This window comes from Trichosurus vulpecula, chromosome 5, assembly GCF_011100635.1.
Source record: "Trichosurus vulpecula isolate mTriVul1 chromosome 5, mTriVul1.pri, whole genome shotgun sequence".
In the NCBI taxonomy this organism is placed as follows: Eukaryota; Metazoa; Chordata; class Mammalia; order Diprotodontia; family Phalangeridae; genus Trichosurus; species Trichosurus vulpecula.
The window spans coordinates 49,269,359-49,286,293 of record NC_050577.1 but is presented as its reverse complement, the minus strand read 5'-3'; the positions used below and the strand labels follow the sequence as shown (position 1 = coordinate 49,286,293).

Below are 16,935 nucleotides of genomic sequence, written 5' to 3'. Positions count from 1 at the left end.
GCCAGTAGTCACAGACCCCTGCCCTGTACTGTAAAATATCAAATTTTAAGGCTGGCTCCTTGAAAACATGCTCAGTTGTTATGGGTGCCAGACACAAGCCTTTGCCTGGTCATGAGGCTCCAGCATAATAGATGTCTGCCAAAACTTGGCCAATTAAGAGGCGTAATGCTCTAATGAACAGATCATATGGTCTAATGAATAGCTTTACCCCTAATTCATCATCCTGCTCATGGGCTCTAATAAGCAAATGCTTATTGTCATTCACTAGTATTTAACAACCAAATATAGGATCACAGATTGAAATCTGGAAGGGAACCATTTATTCCAAACATTCCCAACCATATTTGGTTCTCATACCCCTTGACTTTCAGGAAACTTTCCCATTCCCCTTATTAAATTCATTCACCATCTGACTGCATTCCTTTGGACTTATCCAGCATGCTCCCACGCTGGGTACCTTCCCTTCCTTTCCTCTATCCCTTGCTTTTTGATTTCCTTTTGAGCACTGTTTTCCTTCATTAGATTGTAACCTCCTTGAGGGCAAGGACTCATTTTTTTCTCGGTATTTATATCATCAGTGCTTAGCATAGTGCCTGGCACATAATAAGCACTTGGCACTAAGCATCAGGGATACCAAAAAGAGGCAAAAGACAGTCCCTGCCCTCAAGGAGCTTACAGTCTAATGGAGGAACCAAGACACAAAAGGAAACTAAAAATCAGGGAAGGGTCTGGTTATTATGGAGATCAATAAGCACATCTTTCACTAGATCTCTGTGGCTGACTTTTTCTAACTAAATATGAAAACAGTTTTTTTTATCTAAACCTCATTTATGTGGTTTTGATCAAAAGAAATTATTTCTTCAGTGTCTTTCAGATTTCTCAAATGTTCTACAATGCTCCCTCCCCTTCCCACTCATTAGAAGGTCTCTACACCATTCTCTCTCCAATCCATAATTTTTTACTTGCTATAATAATAATAGCTAGCCTTTATATGCACCCATTATGTGGTAGGCATTGCGCCAAGCACTTTACAAATATTATTTCATTTGATCCTCACAACCAGATAGGGAGGTGGATGCTATTATTATCTCCATTTTACAGTTGGGGAAACTAAGGCAAACAGAGGTTAAGTGACTTGCCCAAGGTCACTCACTAAGTGTCTGAGGCTGGATTTGAACTCCAGACCCAACACTCTATCTACTATGTGACCTAGCTGCCTCTACTATTTTAGTAACATTTCAATAGGATAATGTCATGATATGCCCCCTAGCCCCTTGACAAGCATCTGATACTTGCTAGAGATACACAACTTCTTAGTAACCTCTGATGTTCTTTCATTTTACAAATAGAGAAACTGAGGCTCAACAGTGTTAAGTGACTTGCTCAGGAGACATGGCTAGTAAGTGTCAGGGGCAGGATTTGAATTCCCTTCTCCAAACCCAGCATGCTATATACTATGCCACACATCCTCTATTGTACAGATACTTGAAATACCAAAGAGACAGACAATCCCAGAACTCAGAGAAAGGAAGATCTTGCACAAGTTGAAACAAAATCCTTTACTTAGGACCTTTTTTACTGATGAGAAATTGGGGTCTAGAGAGGGGACATGATTTGTTCACGAGCACACAGCCAGCTGGTGGCAGAATGAGGCTAGAATCCAGGTCTCCTGACTGCCAGCCCAATGCTCCTTTAACTATTACAGCACACTGCCTCAAGACGCAAAATCAAAATAAATATGTATAAATACAGCATACTTGGGAGTATAATTTTAAAATGTGCAGGCATACTTCTCTAAAAAAAGTTGTTCTGGCCAACATCACTTTGCAATAACATCATTAATGCATTATGACCAGGCCCCACCCTGAAGGCAGAATTTTGGGACAGTAACGAATCTAGAAGACCTGCTTGACTCCAGCCCTAGTGCCCAGTCTGAGTCTGCTTTTCACAAAGAGCAAAGTTAAATGTCACTGATGCAAAAAGCATTTTCTACAAACAGGCCAGGGCCCCATTCACCAGAAAGACTATCAAGTTAATTGTTTCACCTAGCTGCTTTTGGAACACACACACACACACGCACGCACGCACGCACGAACTGGAAATTCTTGAATTTTTTTACAACCTTTTAGTCTAAATTACTGCCCCATTGATTGCCCTGTTCTTCCTGTCCCTTGCAAAGGAGAGTGGGATATCCGGGGGATTTGGCCCCTGAATCCCAAGCTCTAGCTCTCATTACTTCTCAGTTGCTATTTCCCTGGGGAAAGGAATGTACCTCCCCAAGCCGTGGGCCATAGATTTTATTTCATTCACTCTTTCAGTCCCTTGTTTAGAGAAACAATATCCAGACTCACCCAAGAGTTATCATCTCTAGCTTGAATTTAAACTAAAAGTTGGAGGATTCCAAGAGAGGAACTTCTCCTTCCAGGATATAGCTGGATTCTTGGCTTCTTGGTTAAACCCAAATTTTAGTTATTCGAGAACTTCTATTTATATCATAAATTATATTATATTTTATAGTTTAAAATTATATTATGAATTTCATAACATGGTTGCTTTCAAACTAATTTCCTCCTGAAACAGCATTTTACCTAAAGTTGTGTTTTGGGAAAATCAGGTTACAATAGCTAAGGGTGTGTTTATTGTATAGCAGGCAGGGGGAAAGCTGTTTCATTTTTATGGAGCTGCTCAATCAAGACTTAAGACATGGAAGAGGGAGCACCAGAAAGATGGCATCTTCACCCAATGGTAGGATGCCACAGAGCCGGTATTACTAAGTCTCAAACTCAAAAGTTTAAAAATAGACCACTTTGATGTCAACCCACAAATGAAACTCCTAAGAATTTGGGGAGTATTCACCCCTTTGAGATTCTCTCAATTTCCCCAGATTTTCAATTTTTGCATTGGCTCAGCCTAAGGTGGTTTGCTCAGACTTCTGATTTACATGGCAACATGGGTTTACTCACTGACAAAGCTGGCTCTCCAAAAGTTCCTGGCCATGGATTGGATCATGGGATCATGGACTCAGTTTTCTCATGTATGAAGCAAGAACTCTGGATCAGTTTAGAGGGCCGGGGGGAGGGGAAATAAGTATTTATTAACTGCCTACTATGGGCCAGGCCCTGTGCAATGTGCCTTACAATTATTATCTCATTTGATGCTCACAATAACCCTAGGAGGTGGGTACAATTATTATCCCCATTTTACAGATGAGGATGCCAAGGCAGACAGAGGTTAAGTGACTTGCCCAAGGTCATACAGCTAGTCAGTGACTATCGCTGGATTTGGACTCTCTAAGTTTGAAGGAAACCTATAGACCATTTAACAGGGCGGCTCCACTTGGGACCTCCTTCTCCAGTGTCCCATGGGATCATGGATGTAGTGCTAGAAAGGACCTTAGCCCAAGCCCCTAATTTTAGAGATGTAAAAATGAAACTCAGACAGGTTAGTTCTCTTGCCTGAGGGCACGTGGCAGAAGTGGCCAAGCTAGGTTTAACATCCAAACCACTGGACTCAGCTTCAGCACCAAGCTGGACCCTGTACTCCCCTTTGTAGATATTTTGCTTACTTCCACTTGAGACAAATGTCCTCCTTACCTTGAGAGTGGATAATGAAAATTAGGCTAGAGGACTGGGCCTAGCCTGGTAATTGGATCTATTTCAATATTCAAATGAGATGAGCTTCCTGAGATTATTTCAGCCCAGACTGAACACAGAGCACCCAAGTACAGCCCATTCCAGAACTGCCCAACACAGCTAACTGGCAGCGGATTTATTCAAGGGGGAATAGAAGAATGACTAACCATACAAGGCCAACAGCTTGTGCCTTCTTTTAAACAGACATTAAACTATGAGAAAAATAAATAGAAATGCATCCAAGAGTTATCAGTGTGTTTTCTCTCTGCTTGAGGCTAACAGAATTCACAGATCAAGTGGCCTGCTGCCAATTTTCCCTTTTGGTATTTAAAGGAGTCTTTGCTTAGTTCTAATTAGCAGTGGGGCTTATAGGGAACTCTTTTTGAAAATGTTACCTATGAGAACCTTTACCAGTCACACCTCGGTCCCTCTGCAGTAATGCCTGGAGCACACGAGGCTTCAGTACATCCCAGCATTTGGCCCCTAGGACCTGACTTTCATCCATTTGCCAATTGCTGAGTAATTGCCATCTGTGAGAAAAGTCACATTTGAATATCTTTTGTGGATATCTTATGGCATTTGATTAAGCTGAGAAATCGTAGTCATGGGTGTTGCGAACTGTGGATCTCTACTATGTGACAGAGTCGATGCCTTTGGACAGGGTCTCTGACATACCTGGAATGCCCCTTCTCTTCCCTCCCCTCTTAGAACCCTTAGCCTCCTTCAGTTCAGGTATCACCTCCTACAGGAAGTCTTTCCTGATTTCCCTAATTTGTTAAGTGTTCTCTTCTTTCTGAAATCATGTTGTATTTATCAAGCTGTTTAAATGTTGCATGTACCATAAGAATGGAAGGGAAGAGGGAGGGAAACAAGAACTTTCTTAAGACATTCTCAGTAAAATAATTCAAAAACATTTTCCCTGTTATTGCACTCTACAATGTAACCAAGAAAAGTCAATGTTGCCTTCTTTTTAAGCTCATGCGAAATACAAAAATAAGTCATAGACATGTTAGCAGAACTTAGCATAGCACACATACTCTAAAGGGTATAGACCTATAGGTCTATATACAAAATCCCTGGTCTATATAGAAAACAAATCAAATTTTCTATTTTTGCAACCAGTTCAGATTACATTGTGGGAAGAACAGTGACCTAGGAAGCAAAGGTTCTAAGTGGACAGAGGGCTGCCCTCAGAGTTTGGAAGACCTGGGTTCAAAATATGTCTCTGACATATTGGCTGTGTGACCCTGTTCCCCCAGGAAATTCTATAAAACCACAAATTACAGGGCTGATGCAGATCTGGATGGTGAGAGGAAGTTTCCTATACCAACAAAATCATAGATCTAATTTTTTAAAAAAGAAGGTAATGGGGGGAGGGGAATCTGCCCTGCTAATCTCACAGAGCTAGTCTGAGGATCTAATTAAGTAATGTCAGTCAACCGGCATTAAGCCCTTATTATGTGCCTCACAAGCCTTCACTAAGCACTAGGGATGCAAGGGAAGACAAAAAAAACAAAAAATAAAAACCAACACTCCTAACCTTCATTCGGGTCTTCAACATAATAGAGGAGACAATATGGAAATACATAGATACATAGAAGACATCCATCGTGTAGATGAAGGTAATCTGAAGTTAGGGAAGGGGGAAGGGAGGAGGAAAGGTAGAAAAGACTCCTGCAGGTGCGATTTGAGGTGAGCGCTGAAGAAGACCAGGATGGTTAAGAGGCAGAGATGAGGAGGTGGAGCCTTCCAAGCATGGAGGTGGGAGATGGAGTGTTGTGTTTGAGGAACTACAAATAGGTCAATGTGTATGGGGGAATAAGACTGGAAAGGACAAGAGAGACCAGACTGTGAAAAGCTTTAAATGCCAAATGACTTTATATTTGATCCTGGGGGGTGATAGGGAATCACTGGAGTTTACCGAACAAAGGAACTTGGTCAGCCCTTATACTTTACAGAAATCTCCTTGACACCTAAATGGAGGATGAACTGGAGTGGGGAAGGGGCATGAGGCAGAAAGACCTACTAGAAGACTGTTGCAGTAGTCTAGATACAAGAGGTGATAAGGGACTGACTGTAGTTGCACCTATGTGTATAGAGAAAGGGGGTCATACATACAAGACCTTGGGAAAGTAGATACAAGATCTGTCAACGGAGGAGATATGGAGGATGAGTGGATCCCAAGTAAGGAGTCCAGGATGACACCAAGGTCGCAACCCTAGGCAATTGGAAGAATGGCAGTACCATGGACAGAGTATGGGGAATTCAGAAAGAGGGAGGCTTTAGGGTAGGGGAGATAGCTATAAGACATCTAGTTTGAGATATCCAAGAGGGAGCTGGAGATATGAGACTGAAGCTCATCAGAGACTAGGGCTAAATTTCCCCATCTGATAATCGTCTACATAGAGAAGATAATTGAATTCATGGGAGCTGCTGAGATCAGCAAGTGACACAGTATAGAGAGAAAAGAGAAAATGTCCCAAGATAGCACCTTGAGAGATACTCAAGGTTAGAACCAGTAAAAGAGTCTGAGAAGAAGTCAGGAGTAAACAGTGTCACGGAAACCTAGAGAGGAGAGAGTAACCAGGAGAGGACAAGCAGATGAGAATTGAAGAGAGGCCAATAGATTTAGCCGTTAAGAAATCATTGGAAACTTTGGAGAGAGCCTTGTCAGTTGGAAAAGTCAGATTACAGAGGGTTTGGGATCAAGTGAGAGGGAAATGGAGGCACTGATTATAGATGCCTTTCTCAAGAGGCTTGGACATAATGAAAGGGAAAATGCTTTGAAAAATATAAGATACATATTAAGAGAAGGACAAGAAAGGAGGTAGCTTAATATAATAGAAAGCATCACGGAGCCAGAGGACCTGGGTTTAAATCCTGCCATGGAAGCATTCTGGGAAAGGACCTCCCTTGGCAAACTTAAGAGGCATTGCATGTGTTCAATCATTTTCAGTCACATTGGACTCTTCATGTCCTCAATTGGGGTATTCTTGGCAAAGATACTGGTTTGCTATTTCCTTCTCCAGCTCATTTTACAAATGAGGAAACTGAGGTAAACAGGGTTAAGTGACTTGCCCAGGGTCACACAGCCAGTAAGTGTTTGAGGCTGGATTTGAACTCATGAAATTGAGTCTTCCTGATAGCAAGCCCAGCGTTCTAGACACTGCCCCACCTAGATGGTTTGTTTTCCTCTCTCCCGGGTATTCAGTGGCCCATGCTGGCACCTTACTCAGGTCTGACTGGGGCAACTTAACATCTCCTAGGCCCCATTTTCCTCAGCTATAAAATGAGTTTTGGACTCCTGTGAATGTTTTTCATCTTTTTCTTAGTATCCCAAAACCTGGTACATTACCTGGCATGTAGAAAACATTTCATTCTGTTACTTAATTCTCTCCCCTGTAAAACGGGTATAAAACCTGAGTATAATAACACCTCACAGGTACCTGGAAAGCACAGCGGAAGGTATGCTGGATTTGGACTCAGAGAACCTGGCTTCAGCTCTTGGCTCAGCTACTTACTAGCTGGAACGTGGGGTGACTTAAGCTCTCTGGGACTCAGTTTCCCTCTCTGTAAAGTGAGGAGGTTGGATCTGATGACCTCTCAGCTCAAAAGCTTCCAGCTCTGAAATTATAATCCTAAACATTGTCTTCCAGTTCCTTATTTCAAGCTGATCCACCAGGTGGCAGTATAAGCTAACTTTTCTAGGTCAACCCCAGGCATACCAGGTTTTCAAATCTATTTCCCTGCACACATATCAAAAAGATTTAACTGAATCGTACCAGATGCATAGTGGGCACTGGATAAATGCTCCTTGGCTGACCAATAGGTAAATGGATCAGTTGGTAAAGTATTGTTAAGCATCTACTTTGTTCCAAGCACTAGAGCTGGGTGCTGGGGATAAAGGCTAAAGAATGAAAGGGTCTCTACTTGAAATGAACTTACTTTCAAATGGCAGGAACGGGATAGGCCGCATACATATAAAAGTATGAACAGTGTAAATATAAAGTATATACACATTTACACACACAAAATAGTTAAATACAGGGTAGTTTGGGAGGGAGAGTACCAGGGGTCTCAGGGAAGTTGTCTGGCAGAAGAAGGTGCCTGAGTCACATTTTAAAGCAAGCAGGGACTCCCTTGAGGTAGAGGTAGGAAAGAAGTGCACTCCAGGCATGAGAATCAGCCAGGGCAAGGACAGAGAGATGAGAAATAGTTTGGTGAGTAAAGAAAACCAGTTCGGCTAATTCACAGAGTTTTTGAGGAAGAGGAGCTTCCCAAAAAGCTGAAAAGGTCATTTGGAGCCAGGTTATATAGGCTAGCATTCTAAAACACAACCATCCTTGATTTTGTTATTTATTTTTGGAGGGGGGGAGGGCAGGGCAATTGGGGCTAGGTGACTTGCCCAAGGTCACACAGTGTGTCACGTGTCTGAAGGCAGATATCAACTCAGGTCCTCTTGACTCCAGGGCCAGTTCTCTACTCACTGCACCACTTAGCTGCCCTGATTTTGTAATTTAAATAACAGTTTTGGATGTTACTTAATAAAAGTTTAAGACATGGAATATCCTATATCCAAAGAATATGAAAACTAAAAACCCAATGTAAAAAAAAATTTTAGGGTTTTTTTTCCTTCAAGTAATCACTACCCTAATGAAATTCTGTCTAATCTTAACATCTGCAAGTAACAATTGTACTCCAATAGAAAATAGTGGAGACATAAATCCTTCTTGGTGGGAATTTCCCGTGTTGGCAGAGACCCGTAACTCGTCTGCAGTCAACAGCACCCTCCTGTCTTCACACGTCGGAGTCACCATGCGTGAGTGTATCTCCATCCATGTCGGCCAGGCTGGAGTGCAGATGGGCAATGCCTGCTGGGAATTATATTGCTTAGAGCATGGTATCCAGCCCAATGGTACCATGTCCAGTGATAGGACCTTGGGGGTTGGTGATGACTCCTTCAATACCTTCTTCAGTGAGACTGGAGCTGGCAAGCATGTCCCCAGAGCAGTCTTTGTAGACTTGGAGCCTTCGGTAATAGATGAGGTTCGGACTGGCATGTATAGACAGCTATTACATCCTGAGCAGCTGATCTCTGGCAAAGAGGATGCTGCTAATAACTATGCCCGGGGCCATTACACTGTTGGGAAGGAAATAATTGATCTCGTATTGGAGCGCGTCCGAAAACTGTCAGACCAATGCACAGGGCTACAGGGATTCCTGATATTTCACAGCTTTGGAGGCGGCACAGGTTCAGGTTTCACCTCTCTGCTGATGGAGAGGCTCTCTGTTGACTATGGCAAGAAGTCCAAGCGGGAGTTTGCCATCTACCCAGCCCCACAGGTATCCACAGCTGTAGTGGAGCCCTATAACTCCATCCTTACCACTCACACCACACTGGAGCACTCAGACTGTGCCTTCATGGTGGACAATGAAGCAATCTACGACATCTGCTGCCGGAACCTGGACATTAAGCGCCCTACATACACCAACCTCAACCAGCTCATTGGCCAGATTATGTCCTCCATCACTGCCTCCCTGTGCTTTGATGGCGCTCTCAATGTAGACCTTACGGAGTTCAGACCAACCTGGTGCCCTATCCTCGAATCCACTTCCCCCTCGTCACCTACTCACCCATTGTCTCTGCTGAAAAGGCCTATCACGAACAGCTCTCTGTAGCAGAGATCTCCAATGCCTGCTTTGAGCCCTCCAACCAGATGGTAAAGTGTGACCCACGTCATGGCAAGTACATGGCCTGTTGCGTGCTATACCGAGGTGATGTGGTACCCAAGGACGTACATGCCGCCATCGCCACAATCAAGACTAAGAGAACCATTCAATTCGTAGACTGGTGTCCCACTGGCTTCAAGGTTGGTATCAATTACCAGCCCCCAACTGTGGTACCTGGTGGAGACCTGGCGAAAGTACAGCAGGCACTATGCATGCTGAGTAACACAACAGCTATTGCCGAAGCATGGGCCCGTCTAGATCACAAGTTTGACCTTATGTATGCCAAGCAGGCATTTGTGCACTGGTATGTGGGTGAAGTCATGGAGGAAGGAGAGTTCTCGGAGGCTCGGGAAGATTTGGCTGCCCTAGAGAAGGATTATGAGGTAGGCACAGACTCTATAGAGGGCGAAGACGAAAGTGAGGAGTACTAGACGGCGTCCAGCAAACAGGCTCATCTGGCCCATCCATCTTTGGTGTCTTTCTCTTTTCCAACCACCCCACATCTTTTCTTACTTGAAATAAATATGAACTTTTTTTTTTGAATACCCCACTGAAGCTTGCAGACCCTGCTGCTTTTCACTTTGGTGTCTTTCTCTTTTCCTACCACCCCACAATAAAATCTTTTTTTACTTGAAAAAAAAATCCTTCTTGGTGGCAGCAAGTGGATAGAGTACCACACCTGGAGTCAAAAAGACTGATCTTCTTGAATTCAAATCTGGCCTCTGACATGTGCTAGCCATGTGACCCTGGGCAAGTCACTTCACCCTGTTTGCCTCAGTTTCCTCATCTGTAAAAATGAGCTGGAGAAGGAAATGGCAAACTGCACTAGTATCCAAATAGGCTCACGAAGAGTCCAATGGAACTGAAACAACTCAGCAACACCACCACCACCACCACCACAAGTCCTACTTTCCAGGCGGAATGCATTCTGAGAAACTATCATCACCTCTCTTCCTAACTCCCAAATGGTATTATGGAAGTCAGATCACCCCATATAAGAAAAGCCTCATCTAGACACAACAGGAAGCAAATCCACATTTACATAGCTCCTACTACATCCTAGGCACCGGGCTAAGTGTTTTACATATGTTATTTCATTTGAACCTCACAACAACCTTGAGAGGTAGTTATGTTATTATCCCCATCTCACAGCTGAAGAAACAGAACAAAGGTAAAGTGACTTACCCAAGGTCACACAGCTAGTAAATGTATGGGGACAAGGGGGATGTGAACTCATGTCTCCCTGACTCCAGGCCCAGTGCTGGAGACACTGAATCACCTAGCCACCCAAAATAAAAAGGCATAAAAATATATTTCTAATGAATGACCCCTACCAGGAATGCACCAGCACCCTCCTTCACAGGAGGGCAGGTCACTATGTCCAAAGACTAACCATAACAACATGCTATGAGAGGCCTTGTGGATTTGGAGTCAGAGGTTTGAATCCTGACTCTGGTACATACTGGCCATACGACATCTTCATTTCTCACCCTGGATTTCTCCATCATGTCCCCAGGAACCCCCTCGTCCTGCAAGATCACAACAGCCCTGGAACTCATGCCTTGTCAGGATCCTCTGCCCCTGGGGTCGTCTTTGATTGGATGGCACACACACACACACACACACACACACACACACACACACACACTGCCTTCCTCCCCTCTTCAGCTTCCTTTTGAATGTTTTCTTTCCCCTTAAGATTGTAAGCTCCTTCAGGATAGGGACAGGCTTTTGCCTTTCTTAATATCCCCAGCCTTTGCTAAGTCTGGCACATAGTAGATACTTAATAAATATTCATTGACTGACTGATCTTGGGCATGTCCCTTTCTAGGCCTCAGTTTACTCACCTGTATGAGAGTAACTGGACTAGGTAACTTCAAGTGACCCTTCCAGCTCTAAATTGACCATCTTATGTTTTTAAGTACCAAGCCACTGGGAAATGGCTCTCCTTTGGGAATATAAGCTCCTTACTAGGAGGGATTTGTTTTGATTGTTTGTATTTTTATTCCCAAGGCCTGTTTGTTGACTGGGGAAACAGGAAACGGAAGCAAGGAGTGGGATAAAAGTTCTAATCCCAGAAGCCCGTCCCTGGGCAAAGGAAGCAGAGGAGGGGCACTGGGGGGCCTGAAAGAGGTTCAAACTCTTTCCCACCACCACCCCAGACCTAGCGGGAGGCTGGGGAGAACAGCTTAGGGTCTCTTTCTCCTGCCCTGGGTCAGGGTATCAATCCAGGCTCGAGGAGGCTGGGTACCATAGGAAGTTGCATCATGGCCAAGGTCACAGCCACGATGTCTAGGCTGCTGAAATGACAAGCAATTCATTTGCCCCTCGGAACTGTCCAAAGCCTGGGGGGAGCCCCCTGCACAGAGCCGCAAACTCCTGCGGAGGTGAGAGTCCAAAGGAGGAAGTAAGAAAGGAAGTTTGGAAGGAACCAAAATGAACAAGAGCCCTCTGCAGATGCAGCTGGAATCCCTAGCAGCTCTGGCAGCTTTCCTGGGCCGGGGGATGCACCAAGGTCAAGTTCAGCAGGTGCCAGCAGATGGCAGCAGGAGACCACAGGAGGATGTGGCAGCCAGCCGCCGCCTGCCTCTGTGTCTACCTGTGGGCATGCAGCGTGCGCCAGGAGGACAGCCATCCTCCTCTTCATTGTGCTGGTGCTCGAGCTCATCCGCAGCAGCAGCAGTAATAACAATAAAGAGAAAAATAACCATACCCGGCATTCACAGAGCGCCTTTAAGCTTCTCAAAGCGCTTTACATCCATTTGCTTCGGGATCATTGATTCCGTGGTTCTTGATTCATTCAACGGCTGTGCCTACAGATAGTAGGGGCTGCTGAGCCCACAATTGTTCTATACCGGAGAGAGGGGTGTGGAGAGAAACAGAGACAGAGACACGGAGACAGAGACACAGAGACAGAGACAGAACGACTGCTCCACCCATGATTGTTCTACCCCCACCACCACACACACACACACACACACACACACACACACACACACACGCTCCTAGGGATGTAGAGGCTAGCTCAGGTGGTATGGGTGTCGATTTGGTACATTTTATTATTATTTTGTTAGCAATCAACTATCCAAAAAAAATGCCATTTTGTGTGCACATTAAACAACCTAAAGGTTAACACTGGAGAACGTGTGTGATCAGAACCCACTGGCGGTGCACCTTGCAATGTAGCAAAATCAGCTCGAGAAACAATGGGTAAGCAACTCGTAGTTGGCAGAGAAAAACTGGTAAATCCTGCAATCTTTCATCACGTGAGGGTTTGGGGTTGGACTATTGTATCTTGGTAGGTTTTTCCTGATTCTAGGAATTAATTTGCTTCTGAGGCATAGTATTTCGGAAGGATTATATGTTAGTTTGTTTTTAACATGTTGGTGGGTTTAAGTAAAAATAGTAATAACTTGGAGTAATCAAAGGAAGCAAGCCTCAGTGCAGTGATCTCGTGAAGCCTTCCCCCAACATTCATTGTGCTGGCTGATGCAGTCTCCAGCTCTTTTCTCCAACAAAAGGCTTCTCAGGCTCTGGGAGTGGTGAAATAGTGATGCCAGCCACTGGATGGTGTCTGGTCTGCCTCGATATGCTGCATTCAAATCTGCTGGAGAAAAGAGTTCTGAACAGCCATCTCTTCCTTTGTTGTGGAGAAAATGAAATTGAATAGAAAGACAATGCTACCTAGACCTTAAAAACGTGATTAACACCTAGATTAAAGATCCAGCTGCCTTTAAAAGAAAATGGGGGTAGAATGGAGAAAGGGTGTTTAGACACAGAACTGAGAATGACGTCTTGGATTCTATTCAGGGCTGGATTAGTTCAATCAGTGATTAAACACTTATTAAGTGCCTACTAAGTGCCAGGCACTGCACTAAATGACAGGGATTAATTGTCGGTAAAGAATTATTACCCCTGTGATCCTCCCCAGCATGGGAGTCTTCAAAAGAATTTTTGAAAAATCTTTTTGTTCATCACCTTCATTTCACCATTTTCCCAAATCCCAAGATCCCAGCAAGTCCTCCCCAACCCAAAGAGCCAGCCTTTGTAACAAAGAGAAGGACAATATCAATAAATAACCAAATATATCAACCATTCCATACCCATAGTCCCCCTCTTCTGTTAAGAAGGGAAGGAGGTGCATTTCCTCCTCTCTTCTCTGGGGCCAAGCTTAATCATTATAATTAAACAGCATTCAGTTTCAGTTTTACTATTGTTGTTTCCATCTACATTGTCATAGTCATTGTGTTCTCTGTTTTCTGGTTCTTCATTTTGCATCAGTTCATTTGTGTGTAGCACTCTCTCTAAGCTGCCCCATTCAATCTGCACTCGATGAAACTGGGTTCCCAGAGGACAGCTACTAGCTCGGGCTCTAGACGAGGGCTCAAGATACAATACTCGTCAGCAGATTGCCTCCTCCATCATCACCACTCTCTCACTTATCATCAATCTGCAACACAAAAAAAGACCTAGTTGAAGGCCTCCAGTAGGTCAGGTAGAGCCTCCAGGATGGATTTATGGAAGAACATAGAACAGTGCCAAAAGACAAGAAGACGTGGGTAGATTACAATCTGCTCTGGTGGAGGCACTGACTGCTCACAATACTGAAATCCCAACATCTCTGTACTGCTCAGAAAGAGTAAACCAGAGTGAGGTGCCAGCATGAGGCCCTGAGTACTAGGGAGGGAGGAGAGGAGGACATGGAAAACAAACCTTCTGGCTCATTGTTTTTCTGAGGAATGACCTTTCCCAGAAGACCCAAAGATCAACACCTGAAAGCTGCCTATCTGAAGCCAGAAAACAAAAGAAAAAATTTCTGAATCACTTTCAAAGACTTCTTCATATACATAGTAATCAAGTATTAATAATCAGATTGAGCAAGAATGAGAATCTATGACCTGAAGGTTGGTTTCATATATAAAACTATATATATATATACACACATATACACACATACATAAATACACATATATAGCATATATAAAAGCATATATATATATATATAACATTGTGTATAGATATATGTGATGTGTATATATGCATATATGCATGTATGTATGTATGTGTATATATTTATATTATATATATATGCACACATGCCCATAAGGCATTTAATGCTTACTATGTTCCAGGCACTATACAAAGTCCTGGAAATAAAAACAGAAATAAAAAAAGTCTTTACCCTCAAGAGGCTTGCATTCTAATAGGAGGAAGAAACACAGAAAAAAAGAGCTGAAAGGGGGTGGGAGGAAGGAGAGGGATGAAGGTATCCAGGGTCAAAAGCATAGCCAGGCACAGAATAAAGAATGACTAGCCTGGGCCCTTCCTCAAAATGGAAACCCTGGGAGGAACTTACTGATGAGAAGAAGGGGGCTGGCATGGCAGGTAGATATTCCTGGGTGAGGAGGCCTATTACTATCTTTGCAACTATATCGATTAAAGATAGAGGCCCCAGAAGAGAAAGATTTGGGAAGCTAAACAAGAGAACAATATACACAATGATCACAATATAAATGAACACTGCCAAAAGACAGCTCAGATCAAATTAATATCTATGGTCCCAAAACACAAGATGAAACATTTGCCTCCTTTCTGTTGACATGTCAAAGACACAGTGGGAGGAGTGCTGGTTCAGTCAGAGAATCGTGCTTCTGATGATCACATTCTTTGTGACTCTGAGCACGGCACTTAACTCCTCGAGCCTCAGTTTCCTCATTTATAAACGAAGGGGTTGGACTGGAAGACCTCTGAGTTCCCTTCCAGCTCTCAATCTATGATCCTTATTTTGTTGGTTTACTTAATTGCTTTTCTGTAGTCATTAATTAAGGTAACCCAAGGGAAAGCTGAATGTGGTGGGGTGGAGGGGTATGTTGGGAAATAATTGTAATGTAAAAAACTTTTACAGTAAAACCTTTTTAAATTTATTTTATTTTCAATTTATGAAATACGAGTACAACATAGCAGAATGGGAAAAAAGGATGATTGCACATGAAACTACAAATCAGTTATGAATAATTTGCTATTCCCTTTAAATATATAATAAAGTTATCATCTAATTATCTTTTTTTCTTCAGATATTCCCACCCCCACCCTAGAAAAGACTACCATTAGAAACAAATATGTATATATATATATATATATTATATATGTATAACCAATCTATACCTACTTCTAGTTATCACTTCTTTCTCTGGCTGCAGATAGCATCTTCCCTCCTAAGTCCTTTGTAGTTAATATAATAGTCAAAAATGACTTATTCCCTCAAGGTGTTCTTAAAACAATATTGCTATTACTGTATATGATGTTTCCTTGGTTCTGTGCTCACTTTGCTCTTCAATATTTCATGTAAGTCCATCCAGGTTTTTCTAAGATCAGCAAGATCATCATTTCTTATAGCACAATAGAGAATTACATTACATTACATCTCCATTACATTCATATAGCACACCTTGTTCAGCTATTCCCCAAGTGATGGACATCCCCTCAATTTCCAGCTGTTTGCCACCACAAAGAGAGTTGCTATAAATATTTCAGAACATAGAGGTTCTTTTCCCTTTTCCCTAATCATCTTTGGAAATAAACCTAGTAGTGGTATTTCTGGGTCAAAGATATAGACAGTTTACTAACTCTGGGCATAATTCCAGATTGCTCTCCAAAATGGTTGGATCAGTTCACAATTCCACCAATAGAGTGTTAATATCCCAATTTTTCCACTTTACCTCCAATGTTTTTTCTTATGAAAAAATCAAAACAATTTGTAGCCCTATGAAAAATGCTCTAAATCCTTATTGACTAGAGTGATGCAAATTAAAATAAATCCTCTTTTTAAAGACATACAGAAAATGGGAAGTGAAGGCAGGTAAACAGGAGCGTAGTTATGAAAGATTAGCATCAGGAATGTTAAAGCTCAGGATGAGCTGAGGCTGGTGAGGGAAGCTAAGGACCAGATGAAGTATTTTTCCTTATTTACCTAGATTAGGGGAAAGAGGAGGACCAAAGTGACCGGTCCACCGCCAAGGGTGGATAAGAGGGTGATAAAAGACAAGGTATGGAAATAAAGAATTGGTCAATTTTTATTTTGTTTCAGTTTCCTCTGCTGAGGAGAGTGATCATTGACATGGAAAGCACGGCACAAAAATGGCTAATAAGGACCTGATATCCAAGATGAGTTGGGAAACGGATGCCCTTGATGAGGTTGTCACAGTGCAGCTGAACTGCATTCTAACAGAACTGAAAGACATGGAAGATGTGACTGATCAACTTTGTAATGTAGAATGAATGGCAGAAATACCATGGAACTACAGAAGAACCAATGTTTCATCTTCATGGAAGAGAAGAGAGGAGAGTGTGCATTTTAGGCGCCAGTGATTTTCTACTCTAATTCTTGGCAAAAGTCAAGAAAGTATTATTAAGAGGGCAGCTAGGTGGCGCAGTGAGTAAAGCACCAGCCCTGGGGTCAGGAGGACCTGATGCCATCAAGGCCATACTCTGGCTCCATTCCCCCTTCTCAGTTTTATTACACCTTGCTTCCTTTCGTATCCTGTATGTTCCAGCCAAACAGGCCTATTAACTA

At 42.9% G+C, this 16,935-nt stretch overlaps 1 pseudogene; it reads left to right on the top strand.

Moving 5' to 3' along the window:
• Positions 1-636: 636 nt before the first annotated feature.
• LOC118850790 lies at positions 637-9,793 on the top strand (annotated as a pseudogene).
• The last annotated feature ends 7,142 nt before the right edge of the window (positions 9,794-16,935 follow it).